This window comes from Arvicanthis niloticus, chromosome 7, assembly GCF_011762505.2.
Source record: "Arvicanthis niloticus isolate mArvNil1 chromosome 7, mArvNil1.pat.X, whole genome shotgun sequence".
Classification (NCBI taxonomy): domain Eukaryota; kingdom Metazoa; phylum Chordata; class Mammalia; order Rodentia; family Muridae; genus Arvicanthis; species Arvicanthis niloticus.
The window spans coordinates 29,383,430-29,404,496 of record NC_047664.1 but is presented as its reverse complement, the minus strand read 5'-3'; the positions used below and the strand labels follow the sequence as shown (position 1 = coordinate 29,404,496).

The 21,067-nt window shown below is 39.1% G+C and overlaps 1 long non-coding RNA gene across 2 annotated transcripts in view; it reads left to right on the top strand.

Moving 5' to 3' along the window:
* LOC143442954 (uncharacterized) overlaps nt 1–20,638 on the top strand; it is a 49,615-nt gene extending 28,977 nt beyond the window's left edge. For both annotated transcript variants that reach the window (XR_013111579.1, XR_013111578.1), the window contains 2 exons: nt 19,925–20,229; nt 20,552–20,638. This is a non-coding gene — a long non-coding RNA (uncharacterized LOC143442954). The remainder of the gene's footprint in view (nt 1–19,924; nt 20,230–20,551) is intronic.
* Nucleotides 20,639–21,067: the final 429 nt, after the last annotated feature.

Genomic DNA, 21,067 nt, shown 5'->3' with positions numbered 1-21,067 from the left:
TGAATGACTACTGCTTTTTACCAGGGGAAGAAGAATGGCCCCCATGCCTTTGGCAATGAGCTATATATGTTCACATTTCAGCCTAGTCTCCCTTCCATGTGATTTCAGGGGAATTACTACATTGCCTCAAGCCTTTGTTTTCTCATTTGTAATGGAGAAACATGTTTCTACTATCATAGGATTGACTTTGTAATTAAGAGACATAATCCAAGAAAAGACCTTAATGGTGTGCTGCATGTAGAAGGAGTTCAGTGAATAGCTGATTATTTCTGTGCCCTGTGCACAAGGTGAGCAGGATATAAAATAAACCCATCACCTCCTCCAGGTAGACAGGAAAGAAAGAAAAGAAAAACCAGGTCTTCTCTTGCTAGGTGGAAGCTGGAGTTGGTCAGAATTTGTCTTATCTGGGATCAAAAGAGGGTATGAAATTATTTTCAAGGACTTCAAAGTGCTAATTGAATGAGCCGAGATAGAATCTATAAAATTCCAGTTCCAAATATGAAAGATGAGTATGCTTGAAAGGTCCAGGCACCTCTTATGATCATAGTGATCCTTAACCTTTTTAGTGCTTTGACCCTTTAATACAGTTCTTGTTGTGGTGACCCCCAACCATAAAATAATTTTGTTGCTCCTTCATAAGTGTAATTTTGCCATTATATTATGGAGTATAGCATTAATATATGATATGTAGGATATCATATGAAACAGAACTACTGTCTAAGAGCTAGGTGGTAGAGCTCAAAGTTCAGGGGAAAGTAAAGGAAGAGAAAAGCCAGAGTAGGACCAAAAACGTAATAAAAAGAAGGGCTGGTTCTGTGACACTTCTTAGAGTGTTGTCACCTACAGACAGGCTCCTTGCTGGCTTGCATTGAGTCAGAATTGCTTAAAAGGTCAGAGACAGGGCACACAATGAGAGAAAGCAGCAAGGCTATCCCTAGGAACTCCCTAGTGAGCTCAGATTTAAATGGCACATGAATAAAACATAGAAAATGGCATAGCATAATATTCCATGGGGAATATGAGGGAAGTGTGAGTTTGCAACATAGCTTTAGAAATTCTAAAGATCAATATGCCCCGAGGACACAGACTTTCCTAAAAGCTACCAAAGGGGCTCAGACGAGGAGCAAGGGGTGGTGTTGGTGCAGGCTGGACTCTGGCACGGTGATGCTGCTGATAGAAAAGACAGATGAAACCAAATAGCAGGAGAGAACAACGACAACAAAAGACTCTTTGGCCCTAAGTTAAGAAAGCCAGTACCAGCACTAACATGGGAAAAACTGAAGCAACATGGGAATAGGGGAAGGATCAGGGAGAAAGTCTAATCCATCTCGTGATGGATGGGACCTCAAGTTTAATGTATAAAGCCAAAATTTAGAAATCTACATATTTCTTTAAAAGAAAAACCCATATTTTCTTACAATACTTGATGGTTTGGTATTGTTGGACGCTTCATACTGGATGATGAAATCCGAGGTGCTGCTGACTTTGGTTGGGAATCTCTAGCTCCCCAGAGTCTCCCTCCCTTCCCTGTCCACTACTTGGCTCCTATAGACATTTGAGTTTATGACCCCTTACATAAGTGCCGTAAGTCCATCCAAGTCCCTGGCTTCGCTCCCAGGGGCCTGTGAGACCTTGTAAACATTGAACCTCTGTGGGTGATCTTAAAGGAATCCTAGAAAACTGAATTGATGTTATGAAATGAAAATGGGTGGCATCATTGCAATGTTCAAAAAGCAACAGAGAGTGGGAAAGGTCCCTGGGTAAACAGGGGAGACATACTGAGCAGAAATACAATTTTTATTTTCATAAACATTAGAGAATAATCTAGAGCGGTGTCTCTAAAACATGCCAAAGACCCCATCTTCACATATATCCAATGATTCGCATGAAAATGAGTGACATCTATCAAGTCATGCACATAACACAAAGCTGAGAGAGACAGTCAAGCCACTCCAAGTGAAACCCCTTTACAACACTGTAGACCCAATCCCACTGACTTCGCAGGCCAGGACAGTGACAGGAAAGTAAGGTTGTGTTTTGATTAGAGTAGGTCAGTAGGACTTAAGTATTGGCTTCCAAGGATGCCAATTTGATCCCCAAATTCTAGACTAAAATTTAAACACCTAGTATCAGGAAATGAGGTCTGGTCAACTGCAGATGTCTTCCAAATACTCCATAAGTGTATACTTCAGATATTTCTAAGAGCCAAGGATGTAGCTGGGTTCTAGAGCACTTGCTTAGTTTATGCAAGGCCTGGGTTCTATCCTCAGCTCCCCAACTGTCAGATCAGGTTGATGAAAGTGATATGGAAATAAAAAAGTAGACAGGCATTTCCAGAAGAAGAATATAATTTTTCTTGTAATCAGAACTGAAGGGCCACAGTCTCTCTGCAGGAGTGGAGACTGTGGTGTTAAGGTTTCTGGGTTTTACAGGATGGAAAAGGCGGGGAGTTGTGGGACAGAATAGTTCATCTGCAGGTATTCTCCCCTGCTGTCTGGAATTGGAATATAACAGCAGGTTTGATCTATGGAACTCCTTATCATAAGTTTCCACAAGTGTTATCCTTTAAGGCAATGTCCTGAGTGTCTCAGTCCACCTGAAGCTCTTACGTCATTATCCCTTCACCAACAAAGAAACATTTCTATCTTGTATAGTGTTCCAATATTTTATTATGAAAAATAAGTTTCAGCTTATAGAGAAGCTGAAATGGTACTGCAATAAATACTCGCTTATTCACCATTTGCTTATTTTCACAAGTTTCAACATTGATTTATTCATTCAAGTACATGTACATGATTATGCATATCTACATACATGTCTCTATCTAGCCATTTGTATGTATACACATGCATGTGCATGTTTGTGTCTCTACAGTATTCTGAGATATTTGAAGAGGTTATTAGCATCAACACAGTCAACCCTGCATCTTCTAAGAATAAGGATGGCCTCTAAATAAGCAGGTCTCCCAATGCACGGGAGAAACTGGATGATGATTCCTAAGCACAAATAACATTTAGCCCTTATGTTATGAGTAGGTCAGAAAACCCGATCAACACCAGGTAGGAAGGTACTCTCTTGCATCCTTTTATTCCCTAATGCTTTTAGGGAAAAGGCAATTTTCTAACATTGATAACCTCCCCCCTCTCTGAAATCTCTCTTAAAAATCAAATCATTGAGAGTTTTAGAGAAGTGATTCTTTTGTTGCCACCACCCTCTCTGATTTTGGAGTATCAGCAGTACTGACCTAGAAAGAGTTTGAAGGGCCCCTTCTTTTTCAGTATTCTGAAGTAAACTGAGAATAATTGGAATAGGCTTTTTTTTTTTTTTTTCAAAATGTGGTCAAATTCAGCAGTTAGCTGTCTTGTCCCAAAGCTTTCTGTTGCTGGGAGATTTGGGATTTGCTACTAATTCCCTTTTGCTACTTAATGGTCAGTTCAGATTTTCCATATCTCATGGTTAGTTTTCTGTTGATTATATCTATCTAGAAGCTTGTGTATTTATTTTAGGCTTTCTCTTTCTTTCTCTCTCTCTCTCTCTCTCTCTCTCTCTCTCTCTCTCTCTCTCTCTCTCTCCTTCCTTCCTTCCTTCCTTCCTTCCTTCCTTCCTTCTTTCTTTCTTTCTTTCTTTCTTTCTTTCTTTCTTTCTTTCTTTCTATCTGATCGTGATTTTATTTTTTTACACAGGGGTTATAAACACAAAAAGGCAGGATGTGGGGAAGGGGATGATGCAGGAGCATAGGTGTTCAGGGGGAGTACAGATATCTTCCAGAACAGAGTATCAGCTGGGTGAAGGTTCAGGGAACTTGTTTCTTCTTCTTCTTTTTTTTCAAGACAGGGTTTCTCTGTGTAGCCCTGGCTATCCTGGAACTCACTCTGTAGACCAGGCTGCCCTCGAACTCAGCCATCCTCCTGCCTCTGCCTCCTAAGAGCTGGGATTAAAGGCGTGCTCCACCACTGCCCAGCGAATCACTTGTTTCTTATCTAAGCTGGTACTATCCACCAAGGTTACCTATCCACAAGGTCTATGGCTATTACTTCTTATCCAGGCTGGTAAATTTCCACCAAAGCTGCCTGTTTACAATATCTTATAGCTATCTGTTTCAGTGTTTTTCTACAGAGACCAAGGCTTTGAGACTTCTTCTGGGAGTATATTTCCCCCTCTTTTGTTTTAAAAGCCAATTTTTCAGAGTTCTTGTAAAACCAAGGCAGAAGCTCCACTAGCTGCTCCTCCCATACTCAGAATTATTAAGATATTATTTTAAAGTTTTATAATATCTGTTTTATAATATCTTGTCTTTGAGGATTATAAGGAATTCCAGTAATACGGGTAATAATAAATTGTTAACAAAACATCTCAAATGTCTGACTGTAACAGTCAGTTTTGTTTTTCTTAATCTGATATGGAACACCAAGCATAAAAGATACTATAGGCAATAACTAATTATATTTTCAATTGTTTCTCTTGTTAAAGTGATTATAACTAGAAAGCCTGAAAAGATGTCAAATCACATATACATATTTTAATTATTTTTTTTAAAAAAAACTGAGTAACATCCACTTATCATAATTGATTAGGTATAAGTCCTCAAGTATTAACACTATTATGAAAAAATTGAGGACACTAAAAACAAATTTTGTAATTTGACCTATATAATCTCTAAAGATGTTAGTTAAATTGTTGTCTCAGGCTATTATTACTAAACATAGATCTATAAAAATGTACTATCTTGTGGTGATGTTATATAATAGATGACTTTTTAAATCTTAATGATGATCTTATAAAAAATTTTAAAATTATATCCATGATTATTAAACTTTTTTTGTAACAAGACTGTTACTAGGCCTTTTAATGATAGTCAAAAACTAAAATAAGAATTTTGTCAGTCTCTCAGATAACATCAATTAATTATTCCTAGACAAATAACCAGATTTTTACTCAGCACATTTCAGGAGGTTATAAAACAATTTTCAAAGGTCAATGAAAAGGGAATCAACAATTTATCATAGGTGTTAGGATAGAAAACAAAATATTGTTTGGGCTTATCTATACAAATCTTCACTAAAAACCCAGTTATAGTTCTGTGGCTATCTTCTTTTGGATTTGTTGGAAGGGGACTACTTTCTTGCTCTTTCTAGGGTATAATTTCCATCCTTGTATTGCAACATTCCTACTATTATCCTTTGGAGTGCTGTTTGTGGAAAGATATTATGTAAATTTGGTTTTGTCATGGAATATCTTGGTTTCTCCATCTATAGTAATTGAGAGTTTTGCTGGGTATAGTAGCCTGGGTTGGCATTTGTGTTCTCTTAGGGTCTGTATGATATCTGTCCAGCATCTTCTTGCTTTTATAGTATCTGGTGAGAAGTCTGGTGTAATTCTGATAGGTCTGCCTTTATATGTTACTTGACCTTTTTCCCTTACTGCATTTAATATTCTATCTTTGTTTTGTGCATTTAGTGTTTTGATTATTATGTAACGGGAGGTATTTCTTTTCTGGTCTAGTCTATTTGGCATTCTATAGGTTTCTTGTATGTTTATGGGCATTTCTTTTTTTTAGGTTCGGGAAGTTTTCTTCTATAATTTTGTTGAAGATATTTATTGGCTCTTTAAGTAGGGAATCCTCACTCTCTTCTATACCTATTATCCTTAGGTTTGGTCTTCTCATTGTGTCCTGGATTTCCTGGATGCTTTGTGTTAAGAACTTTCTGCATTTTGCATTTTCTTTGACAGTTGTGTCAATATTTTCTACAGTATCTTCTGCACATGAGGGTCTCTGTTCTATCTCTTGTATTTTGTTAGTGATGCTTGCGTCTATGACTCCTTATTTTTTTTCCTAGGTTTTCTATCTCCAGGGTAGTCTCCCTTTGTGATTTGTTTCTACTTCCATTTTTATGTCCTGGATGGTTTTGTTCAATTCCTTCACCTGTTTGGTTGTGTTCTCTTGAAATTCTTTAAGGGATTTTTGTGTTTCCTCTTTAAGGGCTTCAACCTGTTTACCTGTGTTCTCCTCAGATTCTTTGAGAGTGTTATTTATGTCCTTCTTAAAGTTCTCTATCATCATCATTAGAAGTGATTTTAAATCTGAATCTTGCTTTCCTAGTAATATGGGAATTCAGGACTTTCTAGTGTGGGTGAACTAGATTCTAATGATGCCAAGTAGCCTAGGTTGTTGATGCTTATGTTCTTGTGCTTGCCTTTCGCCATCTGAATCTTCTTAGTGCTACCTGCCATGTCTCTGACTGGAGCCTATCTTTCCTATTATCTTGGTTGTGTCAGAACTGCATGGGGTGGGTGTTGCTACTATGGTTAGAGCTGAGGCCCAATATCTGCTCAGTGCTCAGGCCCAGACTGGAAGGAACTAGTGCTTTGGGCCAGGAGTGAGTTCCTGGGTCCTAGTGGGTCCCAGTTACTCCCTGTTTGGGGCGGGTATTGCTGTCTCCTTACCTCAAATACTGCCTGGGTTAGAGCTCCTAGGAGCCCCGTTTCCTCTAGGTTCTGTGAGATTGGGTGCAGAGCTGCCTCCTGGGATCTGAGTGCTCTGGCCCAGACCGGAAGGAACCCTATTTTAGGTTTTCTAATCTGCTGGCATATATGTTTATATTAGTACCTGGCAATCATTTATAGTTAATGGTATACCAACTATATGAATGATAATATCTTTTTATCACTTGAAGTTTAATATATTTGAGTCTTTTCTTTTTATTGTTAGACCAGCAAGTGTTGAGTTTCTTTTTCTTTTTTCTTTTCTTTTTAAATTTAATTTAATTTAATTTTATTTTTTACTGGATATTTTATTTGCATTTCAGATGTTATCCCCTTACCACATTTTCCCCTCACCAAAAAACCCCCTATCCCATCCCCCCTCCTCCTGCTTTTATGATGATATGCTCCCACCTACCCCTCCCTATACCATCTTTCCACCCTTGCATTCCCCCACACTCGGTGTCCAGCCTTCCTAGGACCAAGGATCTTCTCTCTTACCTATGCCCAACAAGGCCATCCTCCCCTACATATACAGCTGAAGCCATGGGTCTCTCCCTATGTGCTCCCAGGCTGGTAGTTTAGACCCTGGGAGCTCTGGTTGTTTGGTATTGTTGCTCTCCTCATGGGGCCACAAACCCTTTCTGCTCCTTCAGCTCCTCTCTAACTTCTCCATTGCCCTTGATCAGTTCAATGGTTAGCTGTGAGCATTAAACTCTGAGTATGTCACACTCTGGCAGACCTCTAAGGAGACAGCTATATCAAGCTCCTGTCAGCATGCACTTCCTGACATCCACATCAGTGTCTACCTTTGGTGACTGCACATGGGATGGATACCCAGGTAGGATGGTCTCCAGATGGCCCCTCCTTCAGTTTCTGTCCCACACTTTGTCTCCATATTTGCTCCCTTGAGTATTTTGTTACCCCTTCTAAGTATTACCAAAGTACCCACACTTTGGTCTTCCTTCTTCATGAGATTCATGTGGTCTGTGAGTTGAATCTTGGGTATTTCAAGCTTCTGGGCTAATATCTAATTATCAGTGAGTGAATACCATGTGTGTTCTTTTGTGATTGGGTTACCTTACTCAGGATGATATTTTCTAGTTCCGTTCATTTATCCAAGAATTTCATGAATTCATTGTTTGTAATATCTGAGTAATACTCCATTGTGTAAATGTACCACATTTTTTTGTATCCATTTTTCTGTTGAGGGATATCTGGGTTGTTTTCAGCTTCTGGCTTTTATAAATAAGGCTGCTATGAACATAATGAGGCATATGTCCTTGTCATATGTTGGAGCATCTTATGAGTATATGCCCAGGAATGGTATATTTGGGTCCTCAGGTAATGCTATGTCCAATTTTCTGAGGAACCGCCAGACTGATTTCCAGAGTGGTTGTACCATCTTACAATCCCACCAACAATGGAGGAGTGTTCCTCTTTCTCCACATCCTCACCAGCATCTACTATCACCTGAGTTTTTGATCTTAACCATTCTGACTGGTGTGAGGTGGAATATCAGGGTTGTTTTGATTTGCATTTCCCTGATGACTAAGGATGCTGTACATTTCTTTAGGTGCTTTTCAGCCATTCGAGTTTCCTCAGTTGAGAATTCTTTGATGAAAATTTTATTCATTTTTAGTAGGGTTGTTTGGTTGTCTGGAGTTTAAATTTCTTGAGTTCTTTGTATTCGATATTAGCCCTTTATCAGATGTAGGATTGGTAAAGATCTCTTCCCAATCTGTTGGTTGCCATTTTGTCCTATTGACAGTGTCCTTTGCCTTACAGAAACTTCGAAATTTTATGAGGTCCCATTTGCCAATTTTTGATCTTAGAGCATAATCCATTTATGTTTTGTTCAGGAACTTTTCTCTGGTGCTCAAGTATTTGAGCTTCTTCCCCACCTTCTCTTCTGTTAGTTTCAGTGTATCTGGTTTTATGTGAAGGTCCTTTATCCACTTGGACTTGAGCTTTGTACAAGGAGATAAGAATGGAATGATTTGCATTCTTCTCCATGTTGTCCTCCAGTTCAACCAGCACCATTTGTTGAAAATGCTGTCCTTTTCCCACGGGATGGTTTTAGCTTCTTTGTCAAAGATCAAGTGACCATAGGTGTGTGGGTTCATTTCTGGATCTTCAATTCTATTCCATTGATCTACCTGCCTGTCTCTGTACCAATACCATGCAGTTTTTATCACTATTGCTCTGTAGTACAGCTTGAGATTAGGGATGGTAGCCCCTCCAGAAGTTCTTTTATTGTAGAGAATAGTTTTTGCTATCCTGGGTTTTCTGTTATTCCAAATAAATTTGAGAATTTTTCTTTCTAACTCTGTGAAGAATTGAGTTAGGATTTTTAATGGGGATTGCATTGAATCTGTAGATTGCTTTCGGTAAGATGAACATTTTTACTACATTAATTCTGCCAATCCATGAGGATGGAAGATCTTTTGAGATATTCCTCAATTTCTTTCTTCAGAGATTTGAAGTTCTTGTCATACAGATCTTTCACTTGCTTGGTTAGATTCACACCAAGGTATTTTATATTATTTGTGACTATTGTGAAGGGTGTCATTTCCCTAATTTCTTTCTCAGCCTTTTTACCCTTTGAGTAGAGGAAGGCTATTGATTTGAGTTGATTTTATAACCAGCCACTTTGCTGAAGTTTCTTTCTTTTTTTTTTTTTTTTTAAATCAGATTTAGTAGTTCTCTGGTGGAAGTTTTGGGGTCACTTAAGTATACTATCATATCATCTGCAAATAGTGATACTTTTGACTTCTTCCTTTTCTAATTGTATCCCTTTGACTTCTTTTTGTTTTCTAATTGCTCTAGCTAGGATTTCCAGTACAATATTGAATAGGTAGGGAGAGAGTGGGCAGCCTTGTCTAGTCCCTGATTTTAGTGGGATTGCTTCAAGTTTCTCTCCATTTAGTTTGATGTTGGCTACTGGTTTGCTGTATATGGCTTTTACTATGTTTAGGTATGGGCCTTGAATTACTGATCTTTCCAAGACATTTAACATGAAGGGATGTTGAAGTTTTTCAAATGCTTTCTCAGCATATAGTGAGATGATCATGTGTTTTTTTCCCTTTGAGTTTGTTTATATAGTGAATTACATTGATCGATTTACGAATATTGAACCATCCCTGCATTCCTGGGACAAAGCCTACTTGATCATGATGGATGACTGTTTTGATGTGTTCTTGGATTCGGTTTTCAAGAATTTTTTTGAGTATTTTTGCATTGATATTCATAAGGGAGATTGGTCTGAAGTTCTCTTTCTTCGTTGGGTCTTTGTGAGGTTTAGGTGTGAGCATGATTGTGGCTTCATAGAATGAATTGGGTAGTGTTCCTTCTGTTTCTATTCTGTAGAATAGTTTGAAGAGAATTGGTATTAGGTCTTCCTTGAAGGTCTGATCGAATTCTGCACTAAAACCATCTGGTCCTGGGCTTTTTTTCGTGGGAAGACTTTTAGTGACTGCTGCTATTTCTTTAGGGGTTATGGGACTGTTTAGATGCTCCTGATTTAACTTTGGTACCTGGTATCTGTCTAAAACATTGTTCATTTCACCCAGATTTTCCAGTTTTGTTGAGTATAAGCTTTTGTAGTAGGATCTGATGATTTTTTTGAATTTCCTCAGTTTCTTTTGTTATGTCTCCCTTTTCAGTTCTGATTTTATTAATTTGGATACTGTTTCTGTGCCCTCTGGTTAGTCTGGTTATCATATCTTTTTGATTTTCTCAAAGAACCAGCTCCTGGTCTTGTTGATACTTTGTATAGTTCTTTTTGTTTCTACTTGGTTGATTTCAGCCCTGAGTTTGATTATTTCCTGCCTTCTACTCCTCTTGGGTGTATTTGCTTCTTTTTGTTCTAGAGCTTTCAGGTGTGTTGTCAAGTTGCTAGTGTATGCTCTCTCCAGTTTCTTTTTGTAGGCACTTAGAGCTTCTTAGCACTGCTTTCATTGTGTCCCATATGTTTTGGTATGACAAGCCTTCATTTTCATTAAATTCTAAAAAGTCTTTAATTTCTTTTTTTATTTCTTCCTTGACCAAGTCATCATTGAGTCATTGTTGTTCAGTTTCCACATGTATGTGGGCTTTACATCGTTTTTGTTAATATTGAAGACCAGCTTTAGTCCATGGTGATATGATAAGATGCAAGCGATTATTTAAATATTTTTGTATCTGTCGAGGTCTGCTTTGTGACCAATTATATGGTCTATTTTGGAGAAGGTACCATGAGGTGCTGAGAAAAAGGTATATTCTTTTGCTTTAGGATGAAATGATCTATAGATATCCATTAAATTCATTTGATTCATAACTTTTGTTAATTTCACTGTGTCTCTGTTTAGTTTCTGTTTCCATGATCTGCCTATTGCTGTAAGTGGGGTATTGAAATCCCCCACTATTATTGTGTGAGGTGCAATGTGTGCTTTGAGTTTTAGTAAAAAATTTCTTTTATGAATGTGGGTGCCCTTGCATTTGGAGCACAGATGTTCAGTATTGAGAGTTCATCTTAGTAGATTTTTCCTTTGGCGAGTATGAAGTGTCCTTCCTTATCTTTTTTGATATCTTTTGGTTAAAAGTTGATTTTATTCGAAATTAGAATGGCTACTCCAGCTTGTTTCTTGGAACCCTTTGCTTGGAAAATTGTTTTCTAGCTCTTTACTCTGAGGTAGTATCTGTCTGTTGTGGGAGAAATTAAAAACCCCGCTGGTCAAGCTGTGGTGGCTCTGCCTAGCTCAGCCACTGAAGTATTCAGTGGCCAGAGGCCAAGTACACACAGCAGCTGGAAACAGCCAGCCAGAAACACCAGCCCTGCCACCCACGAGATGCCAGTGTGGGAGATGGCTCTGCTAATCTTCTACACTGTCTCTGCAAGGCTGGGCATTGCCCAGACCATCCCGCCAAACATGTGGGCTCAGTACAAATGACACTCTAATGCTTAGGTTATCCAAAGGCTTATTTGGTAATTATCACTAACAAGATTTCCACTCAATCAGAGGTGTAACCCAATACAACCTAGATATACCAACTACCTTTGACTGCAGGAGACATGTGAAAATCCGCCTCCATGTTTCTCTCTCTCTCTCTCTCTCTGTCTCTCTCTCTCTCTGTCTCTCTCTCTCTCTGTCTCTGTCTCTCTCTCTCATCTCTCTCATAGCTCCTCCTCTTCCTTCTCCTCCTCTTCCTCTCCTTACTCCTCCCACCTTAGCTCCTCCTACATCTGACTTTGCCACTGAGGTACGTTTTCTGTATGTAGTAAAATTCTGGGTCCTGTTTATGTATCCAGTCTGTTAGTCTATGTCTTTTTATTGGGGAATTGAGTCCATTGATGTTAAGAGATATTAACCAAAAGTGATTGTTTCTTTCTTTTATTTTAGTTATTAGAGGTGCAATTATGTTTGTGTAGCTACTTTCTTTTGTGTTTGTTTGAAGATTACTTTCTTGCTTTTTCTATGTGGTAGTTTTCTCCTTGTGTTGGAGTTTTTCAGCTATTATTCTTTGTAGGGCTGGAATGTGGGAAGATATTGTGTAAATTTAGTTATGTCATGGAATAGCTTGGTTTCTCCATTTATGGTGATTGAGAGTTTTGCTGGGTGTAGTAGTCTGGGCTGGCATTTGTATTCTCTTAGGGTCTGTATTATATCAGTCCAGGATCTTTCTGGTGAGAAGTCTGGTGTAATTCTTATAGGTCTGCCTTTCTATGTTACTTGACCTTTTTCCCTTACTGCTTTTAGTAGTTTTTTTTTTTGTTGTTGTTTGATGCATTTAATGTTTTGATTATTATGTGACGGGAAGAATTTCTTTTCTGGTCTAGTCTATTTGGACTTCTGTAGGCTTCTTTCATGTCCATGAGCATCTCTTTTTTTAGGTTAAGAACTTTTTCCTCTATAATTTTGTTGAAGATGTTTACTGGCCCTTTAAGTTGTGAATCTTCACTCTCATCTATACCTATTATCCTTAGGTTTGGTCTTCTCATTGTGTCCTGGATTTCCTGGATGTTTTGGGTTAGGAGCTTTTTGCATTTTGCATTTTCTTTGATAGTTGTGTCAATGTTTTCTATGGTATCTTCTGCACATGAGATTCTCCCTTCTGTCTCTTGTATTCTGTTGGTGATGCTTGTATCTATGACTCCTGATTTCTTTCCTAGGTTTTCTATCTCCAGGGTAGTCTCCCTTTAAGATTTCTTTATTGTTTCTACTTCCATTTTTATGTCCTGGATAGTTTTGTTTAATTCTATCACGTCTTTTGTTGTGTTCTCTTGTAATTCTTTAAGGTTTTTTTGTGTTTCCTCTTTGAGGGTTTCTACCTATTTGCCTGTGTTCTCCTGTATTTCTTTAAGGGAGTTGTTTATGTCCTCCTTAAAGTCCTCTATCATCCTCATGAGGAGTGATTTTAAATCTGAATCCTGCTTTTTCAGTGCGATGGGATGTCCAGGACTTGCTATGGTGGGAGAATTGGGTTCTGATGATGCCAGGTAACAATGGTTTCTGTTACTTATATTCTTGCACTTGCCTTTTGGCATCTGGTTATCTCTGGTGCTACCTGCACTCACTGTTTCTGACTGGAGACTGTCTTTCCAGTTATCTTGCTTGTGTCAGAACTCCTCAGAGTCCAGATGTCTCTGTGATCTTGTAATCTTGAGCTTCTGGGTGGGAAGACCTCCTGGGACTCAAAGAGGAATCCTGAAATCCTGCTGCTCTGAGTGCAGTAGTTCTCACTACTAGTAGTAGTAGTGGTAGAACCACTGCTCTAAGATGGTTCAGGATATGGTATCTTCACAGGAGCCGACCACCCCAACAGATAGATAGGTGTCTGTCTCAGCCAAAAGGAGCAAGGGAGGGGCAGAAGGGGAGTGGTTTTCCAGAGGGGCTGGGTTTGGGTGGGTTGCAGCTCTGGGGCTTAGGGTTGTGGGGGAGGGTTCTTAACTGCTGCTCTAGGAAGGTTCAGGATATGGTGAAGACACTGGAGCAGACCTGCTAGGTGTCTGTCCCAGCCACTTTCTTTTTCTTTTCAAGGAATGTTTGTTTCTTAGTTACTTTGTAAATTTTTAGTATTTAATTTTTTCTTTTCTACTTTTTGTTATTGTAAATTTTTAGTATCTCATTTTTTTCTTTTCTACTCTTTGTTATTTCTATCCTACTAATTTTGAGTTTTGTTTGGTTTTGCTTTTTAAGTTCTTTAAATTATACCTTTAGTTGCTTATTTGACCACCCCTTCTCTGATTTGTTATTATTCACATTCCCCTTAGTTCTACTTTTAATTCCATAGATTTTAGCATATCAGATTCCAGTTTTCATTTGTTTCAAGACTTCTTAAATAGACCCATTGCTCATTTAAGACCATATTTAACTTCTGTGTATTTGTATTTTTAAAGTTCAATGATTATAGTTTAATTTGATTATTATAAAAGAGATCCTGAATTCTGTTTTTTTTTTTTAATATTGACAAGCATTTTGTGCTCTAAAATGTCTGTCTTTGAAAATGTTGGTCATCCACTGCTAAAAAGAATGTGGATTCTGCTGCAGCGGAATCAGGTATTTTATAAATGCCTAGTTGATCTATTTAGTATACAACGTGGTTTAACTCTGAATGTTTTTTCATCTGGCTGATCTATTCATTGTGTGCTGAAGGCTCCTGAAACCATAGATTATTAAGAGTTATACCAACAAGTACAATGAGACATTGTAAATGATTGAGTATGAAGAAAATGAAGGATACAAGCTTACTGTGTGATGTAATATCCTGAGAATTTAATTGAAGGGACTCTTGTTGGTGTGTGGATCTTGTACCTCAAAAGTGCTTGTGAGATTTTTCTTGTTTTGTTTTTTGTTTTTTTTGTTTTGTTTTGTTTTTTGTTTTTCTTGAGACAGAATCTCACTATGTTGCCCAAGCTGGTTTCAAACACTTGGCTTTAAGTGATTATTTTTTCCTAGGCCTCTCAAATAGCTGAGAATTGTTACTACCATTCCAGCTTCCCTAATAGTGTTTTGATAAAAGCATAGTTTGGTATACATGCAAAGCAAGTGAACTTTTTATGTTTTCACTCAGCTGAAAAACAAAGCATGAAAGAAGAAGTAAGAGAAGAAGCAAGTAAAAGACCCAGCACTTAAAATTCTTCCTAATAATCACAGACTTTATTCCTTAGCCATTTGGCTCCATAGTTGTCTTTGTGGTTAATAAATGTCTCTAAGGCCTAAAACACCACAGAACCAAAGAAAAATGTCTCATAAATCCTTTGTCCTTAAAAGTCATTTTAAAATTATTTTCTTTGTTATATTAAGCAAGTTAAGTCTAATTCTGTAAGAAAACAGGGCTCACTTCTGGGCATCCTATACCAGGCAGAGTTTTATTTTATCTTTTACTTAATTTTTTTGTCTATAATTCTGAAAAAGGAACTGGGAAGGGTGAGATTAGCAAAGCTGTATTTTCTCATACAGATACAAGAAGAGATTAATTTCCGTGGCCTTCACTGCTTTGAGTGTGGGCTTTTGTAAGGTTAATATAAAATCTAACTTATGCTGTAGTTGCTAACATTCCCAAGGTTTTGTCAACTGGAAGCTGTAAAAAGTGCATTCCCTTTTCTGTTTTGTTTGATTTGGAAGTTACTCGTAAAGCCTGTTTTTGCTCCTTGTGAACTCTCTCTTATGGTCTGGCCAACAAAGGGGACACTTTCCTTGAGAAACTAGGAAATTCCATGAGGTGTTTCCTGCCGCTTTCTTCACATCCTTCAGTGAGCAGGAGCTGTCTGGGAAGCAAACACAGACAGCCTTTATAGAAACCAGCCAGAGGTTTCCCTTTGCAGTGGAGGATGGGGAACATTGCAGAAGGAGATTTTAATCATGGGGTTGACTCTTTCTGGTCTGGGTATGTGGCTTGATCAGCAACCACCCAATCTTGACCCAAGGAATAGTAGGTGGAGTGGAAAGTCTGATTACAGTCTCCAGTCCCTGGTCATCACTCCTACTGCCTCCTCCAAGGTGTCAGTTTCACCAACTCCAAGAAATTGAATGACATTAAAATTAAGACTTTAAAAGGCACATAAAACATTACTTGGAAATTACTCATTCATCTATATTAATTGTAGAGTGTTATCATCTCTATCATGTGTGTTACATGTGTAGAGATGAGTATGGTGGACTCATTCCGAGGGAAATGGAGGATAGGTGGAAGAGTTGCCTAGAGAAAGCATTAAGTCACTAGGGAGTAATAGCATGGTGATCTGTCTAAAGTGCATTACTGAAATAAAGAAGATGTGTAGGTAGCTGTGGTCAGGGAGAGCCTCAGGGACAAGGTGCTATACAAACTTGGATAGACATTTTATAGGTAGCACATGGGAAGAAAATTAATGGAATTTCTGAACTCTGAGGGCAGCAGAACAAAACAAAACCAAAACCAAAATAAGTAAAAACAAAACCAGGTATCCTAGCAGTGTTGGGATTGTGAACTACAGCATTTGTTCCATGGATAAGGAGACAAAAAAAAAAAAAACTATACAGACTTATGTGTCCTGCACTGGCATTTGTCAATGCGTGTGCAAGTGTGTGTGTGTGCATGTGTGTGTGTATGTGTGCTTGTGGTATAGTATGCTTAGTTTCCACCTTAGCTTCATCTATTGGTAATTCCCCAAAAGAATTTGATTGACATCAGAGTTGACAGACAGGCTATATCTTTCAAATGCAATTTGCTGATACCTGAACCCCTGTATACAATTGTGTTGGATTGTTCCTTGTACACAGAGTTAAGCTGAGAATTTTCCAGAATCTCTCCTTGAGTAGCTCTGGACTAGGTTTGGTCAAAAGTACAATTTGGAAGGAATCTGAAAGCAGAAGTGATGTGGAACCATGGCACTGAGGCTGCTGTGTTTGGGTATGGGACAAAGCTGGTAGAGAAACCCTGCCAAACCTTTACTCCCAGCTTGCATATTGGGTGAGTCCTAAATCCAGCATCAACTATCACATTTCCATCATGCTTATGGCTGCTTCCTGCCATGCCCACCCTGGGGTGTAAGTGGAAGGTTTACTTCTCTGGGTCAGAGAATTGGACCTCCTTCCATCCACTGGTTTTGGTTTTATAGCAATCTCTGGTCTAGATGTTCTAGCATATGGTAAATCCTCATGGCGCAGCAAAGCTGCCATATCTTCCTACGTTTCTTTCAAGATTCTGGTTTAGAGTGTTTCTGGGAGAAGGATCTGAATTTTATAACCAGCTATGATGGCTAATCTTGGTCATCAACTGGCTACATCTGAAATCAACTAAAATTCAGGCTGCTGGGTGTTTATGAGTGATTTTCTTAACCATATTTTCTGCCTAAATATGGGCAGTACCTACTAGTGTAAGTCCTGATAAAAAGTCATGGAAGAAGGAAACAGCTTTGATGACCTGGAATTTTGATCTGCTTCCCTTTGTGATTTGAATAAAGACATTTGACCTCTATAACCTTCCAGCATTTGTGGTTGACATATTCAAGCTGCTACATAATCCAGAAGAGAAAACACAAGAACATCAATGAAGAAGGAGTTAAGGGCCGTTTTAGGGTGGGTTATGCCTAAGTGTGGCCCATGAGAAGGAGGATGGAGGGAGAGAGGGGCAACTTCAGGGATGGAACACTTGCATGGGGTAATCATCAAATGCAGAAGGACTCACTTGTTTTCTTCATATGCACTCAGGAAGTATGATCTCATTTGTGTAGGGAGAAAGAATTTTCAGCAGTTTCTGCTTTTTACCAATCCCAGGAGTGGAGCCCTATGGGTATCCAGCTAGAACTGGTGTAGCTCACATTGGGGCAGCCTGCCCTAAGACAGCCTGCCATAAAGCAAGCAGATGTAGGGTCACCTTCTGCCACTCATCTTAGATAAGTAGTAAGGCTGATATTATTGTACTACCTATCTGACAAGGGTGTTGTGACGGTTTGAAGGGAATGACAGAGCCCAAGTCCAATGCCTGGCACATGTCAGGTTGTCAGTAGTGTCGTATCTCATCTACATTCAACATATCTGTCTCTACCTCCTCTAATTCTGGCCAAGAACACCTCTTGAGCGGCCTGGCTGCAATCATTTTAAACCTATTTCAAGTGTACCTTGGGTGATGAGCTAATCTTGCTACTTCCTGCTTGTAGGTATCTGGATGTTCTTCCTGTCTTTCATATGGAGTAGCCTGGTAGATAGTGAACCATGCTTCAAAAAAATTTCCATGTAGGAAAAAAATCAGGGTAGGCAGCATTAGAGGGATCTGCTTGACTGTGTAAGTTATTTAAACTGATCAGACCTCCCTGGGCAGTGACATAGAAAGGATTACTAATATCTGAATGTGGGAATTCTTTTTCTAAAGGTTGCAGGGTTGGGTTTTTTTTTTTTTTTTTTTTTTTTTTTTTTAAAGTACTCAGTGATAGAGCATTTGCCTGGTTTGTGTAAGGCCCTGAGTTTGATCCCAATCATTCAAAACCAAATAAAAACCAAATAATTTATATAAGTAGTCATTGCTGGACTTTCAGACATGACAATTGTGTTCTCTCAGTAGACGCTCCTTCTCTCCACCACACTCCTGTTGATGGTGAAATAACGTTGGCACATTCTTGAAGGACACAACAACCCAGCCTATACATGTTTCTGAGTGTTTATATATGGACATCTTAGGGAAAGAGGCACACGCACAAGAATAAGAAGTTCCATAGGGCAGCAGGTACTTGTCAAACCCAGGTGGCCTCTAGAAGTAGACAGCTAGCAGGAACAGTGATGGCTACATCCCATAGCTGTCATAGCTTCTTTGTTTTTTTCTTTCATCTCCATTCTCAGGCCCTGAGATATTTTCCAGCTTTCGTCTGCAGAAGCATCATTTTTCTGCATTAGAGCATGCAGCTCTGCACAACAATTAACTTGCTCCTGCAGGCTCTGGGGACCGACCCCAAGCCTCCTCAGTGCTCAGCTCAATCTTTTCTCAGGAAAAGATTCTCATTTGCCTACTCAAACCCCACCCTAAATCTCCAGCTGTTTCCTCCAGAGGCCAAGTTGGGTCATGAGAACCCATCAGAATAGCAACTACTGGTAGAGTCCAGGCTATTATTGCAGTCTCTTGGGCTCCTGTGTTGAGGACAGGTGCTGTTCAAGTGAGTTTCTGTACACATTTGCTCCTGGAGGCTTTGAAAACCTTGGGCTTCTGTTTATGGCCAAGCATAAAGCTCTGTGGACATGCCAAGTTGTATCATGGCATCATGTATTAACTATACAGCTACAAGAATGTGCTCGTGTAGAAAGAATCCCAGCCTGACATGCACTGAGGTCTAATCTTATTCCACAGTCAGGTTTCTTGTAGCCATGTATATATAAATAAGCCTTTTTGACATTTAACCTTGCATTGTCTTTGATATGTTTTAGCATTTACCTATATGAATTCTAGTTGTAGAAGTTGAGATGGAGCTTGCACTAAGTAGCTTAGGAGAACTACAGACCCCAGATATGCCCGCATGAATCAGGGTCCAGCTCCCCTATGCCTTCCTGGCTTCTCTTGCTCTCTCAGCAGATGCTGACTTAGTTTGCCAAAATCTGATGGGCTTCTACAAACTCTTAAAGGCTTTAAAAATAGCTAACTTAGATCCTCCAAACAGCAATGGCTCCACATAAGTGAGAGATAGGACTTTCATCCTTCTTCATTCCTCAGTATCCCAGAGCTCTTGTCTCCTCTGGAAATCGCGAAAGTGATGTTACCTGCTCATGTTCAGCAGCCATGACATATGTCTTGAGTGCAAGATGAGTTCCCAAATCAGGCACTTCATACTCCAAATTCATGTGGCCACAAATGAATACCTAGAGACTTCAGAAAAACAAAACAAAACAAAACAAACAAACAAAAACCAAGGAGTGTCTTTTTAAAACGTCTAGGTTGTCATGAAGCAGAAAAAGGATCTTGGCTCCATTTGCTCTTGCTTTTTAATGAATCACCAGAAACATGGTAGCATAATATAATCACTTCATTATAGTTATGAATTCATGGATTAGGAATCAGACAGGGCCCAGGGCAGACTCTTTGCTCTTTATGATGACAAATCTCTGCTAGGAAGACAGGGATGACATAACTGGAAAATTTCTTCCTAGATGGCTTCTTCCTGCACTGTCTGCTAACTAGGCTGGGATGGCTGAAGTGGGGCTCACTTGGGACCAGAGCACTCATGTAGGGTTAGAATTTGAATTTAAAATGTCTCTCACAGGTTCATGTTTTAGCTGTTACTATTTTGGGTGACTGTGGGGTCTTTAGGAGAGGCAGAATAGCTGGAAGAAATAAGTCACTAGAAACAGGCTTTTGAAGGTTGAAAACCTGTTACCTGAACTGCCACAATGGGAACAGCCACTATTACATGCTTTCATTGTTCTCTCTGCATTTCTGATGATGATGGACTGAGACACCCTGAAATCATGAACCCAAAGAAGCCTTTTCCTCCTTGTTTCAGGTATTTTTGGTCACAACAGTGCAAAATCAACCAATACTTATGGCTCCTGCATGTCTCTGAGGCTTCTCAGTGCATGTCAGTCTGTCCATGAGTGAGGATATCTAGAGAAGGATACTCTAGGTACAAACATTACAGCAAAACTGCATTGACTTTTCTAACATCGCAAGAAGCATCTTCAGGAGCAAAGGAAAGGACACAGACCCAACTGAGATGTCTATATCACCTACATATTAGGAAAGCATTGGTGTGACAAATATTGTTGTGCAATCTTCAGATAATATAACCACCCACTTCATATTCTGGAGGTAACAATTCTTTCTGACTTCTAGACTGTAGGGTTCAATCCAACCTAAGTGGATACAAGAAGTAGCAGTTGGATAGCCCATAGATGTGCTGTCTTCTCCAGCATAATGTTGGCCTGCCTAGCTGCTTTCTTGTTTTGCATTCTGTGATAGTTTTAATGAAATGTCCTCCATAGTCTTGAAAACTTGTTCCCCAGGTGGTAGCACTGTTTTTGGTGAGCCTATAAGATGTGGCTGTGCTAGAAAAAGTATGTCACTGGGGAGTGGGCTTTGAAGTTTCAAAGCCTTACACCATTTGGAGCTCACTCTCTGCTTTGTGCTTTAGGATCACCATGCCAGTTCTCAGCTTGTATTCCTGCCACCATATCTTCAAGTCACCATCATGGATTCTAACCCTCTGGAACTGTAAGTAACTCCCAATAAACTCTTTCTTCTATAAGTTGCCTTGGTCATGATGTTTTATCACAGCAATTCAAAAGTAACCAATACATAATCCAGTCCCTTCCACCAAAATAAGATTTGCAAGCACACAGTATCACCTTTGTGCATACAGAGACTGATAAGGGCTAAGAAACTTAAAGTCTAATGTGATAGTTAATGTTGATTGTCAGCTTGACAGGATCTAAAATCACCTCCAAGACAAATTTCTGTGTTTATCTAGATTAGATGTTAATATCTGGGCATGCTTATAAGGGTTTAACTTGATTAGAAAGATTGGGGTGGAAAAATCCACCTTAAAAGTGGATGGTTCCATTCCCCTTGGTTGGCCTGTAGAATGCATAAAAGGAAGACAACTGGCTGAACACCTAGAATCAGTCTTCTATTTTCTAACTATGGATAA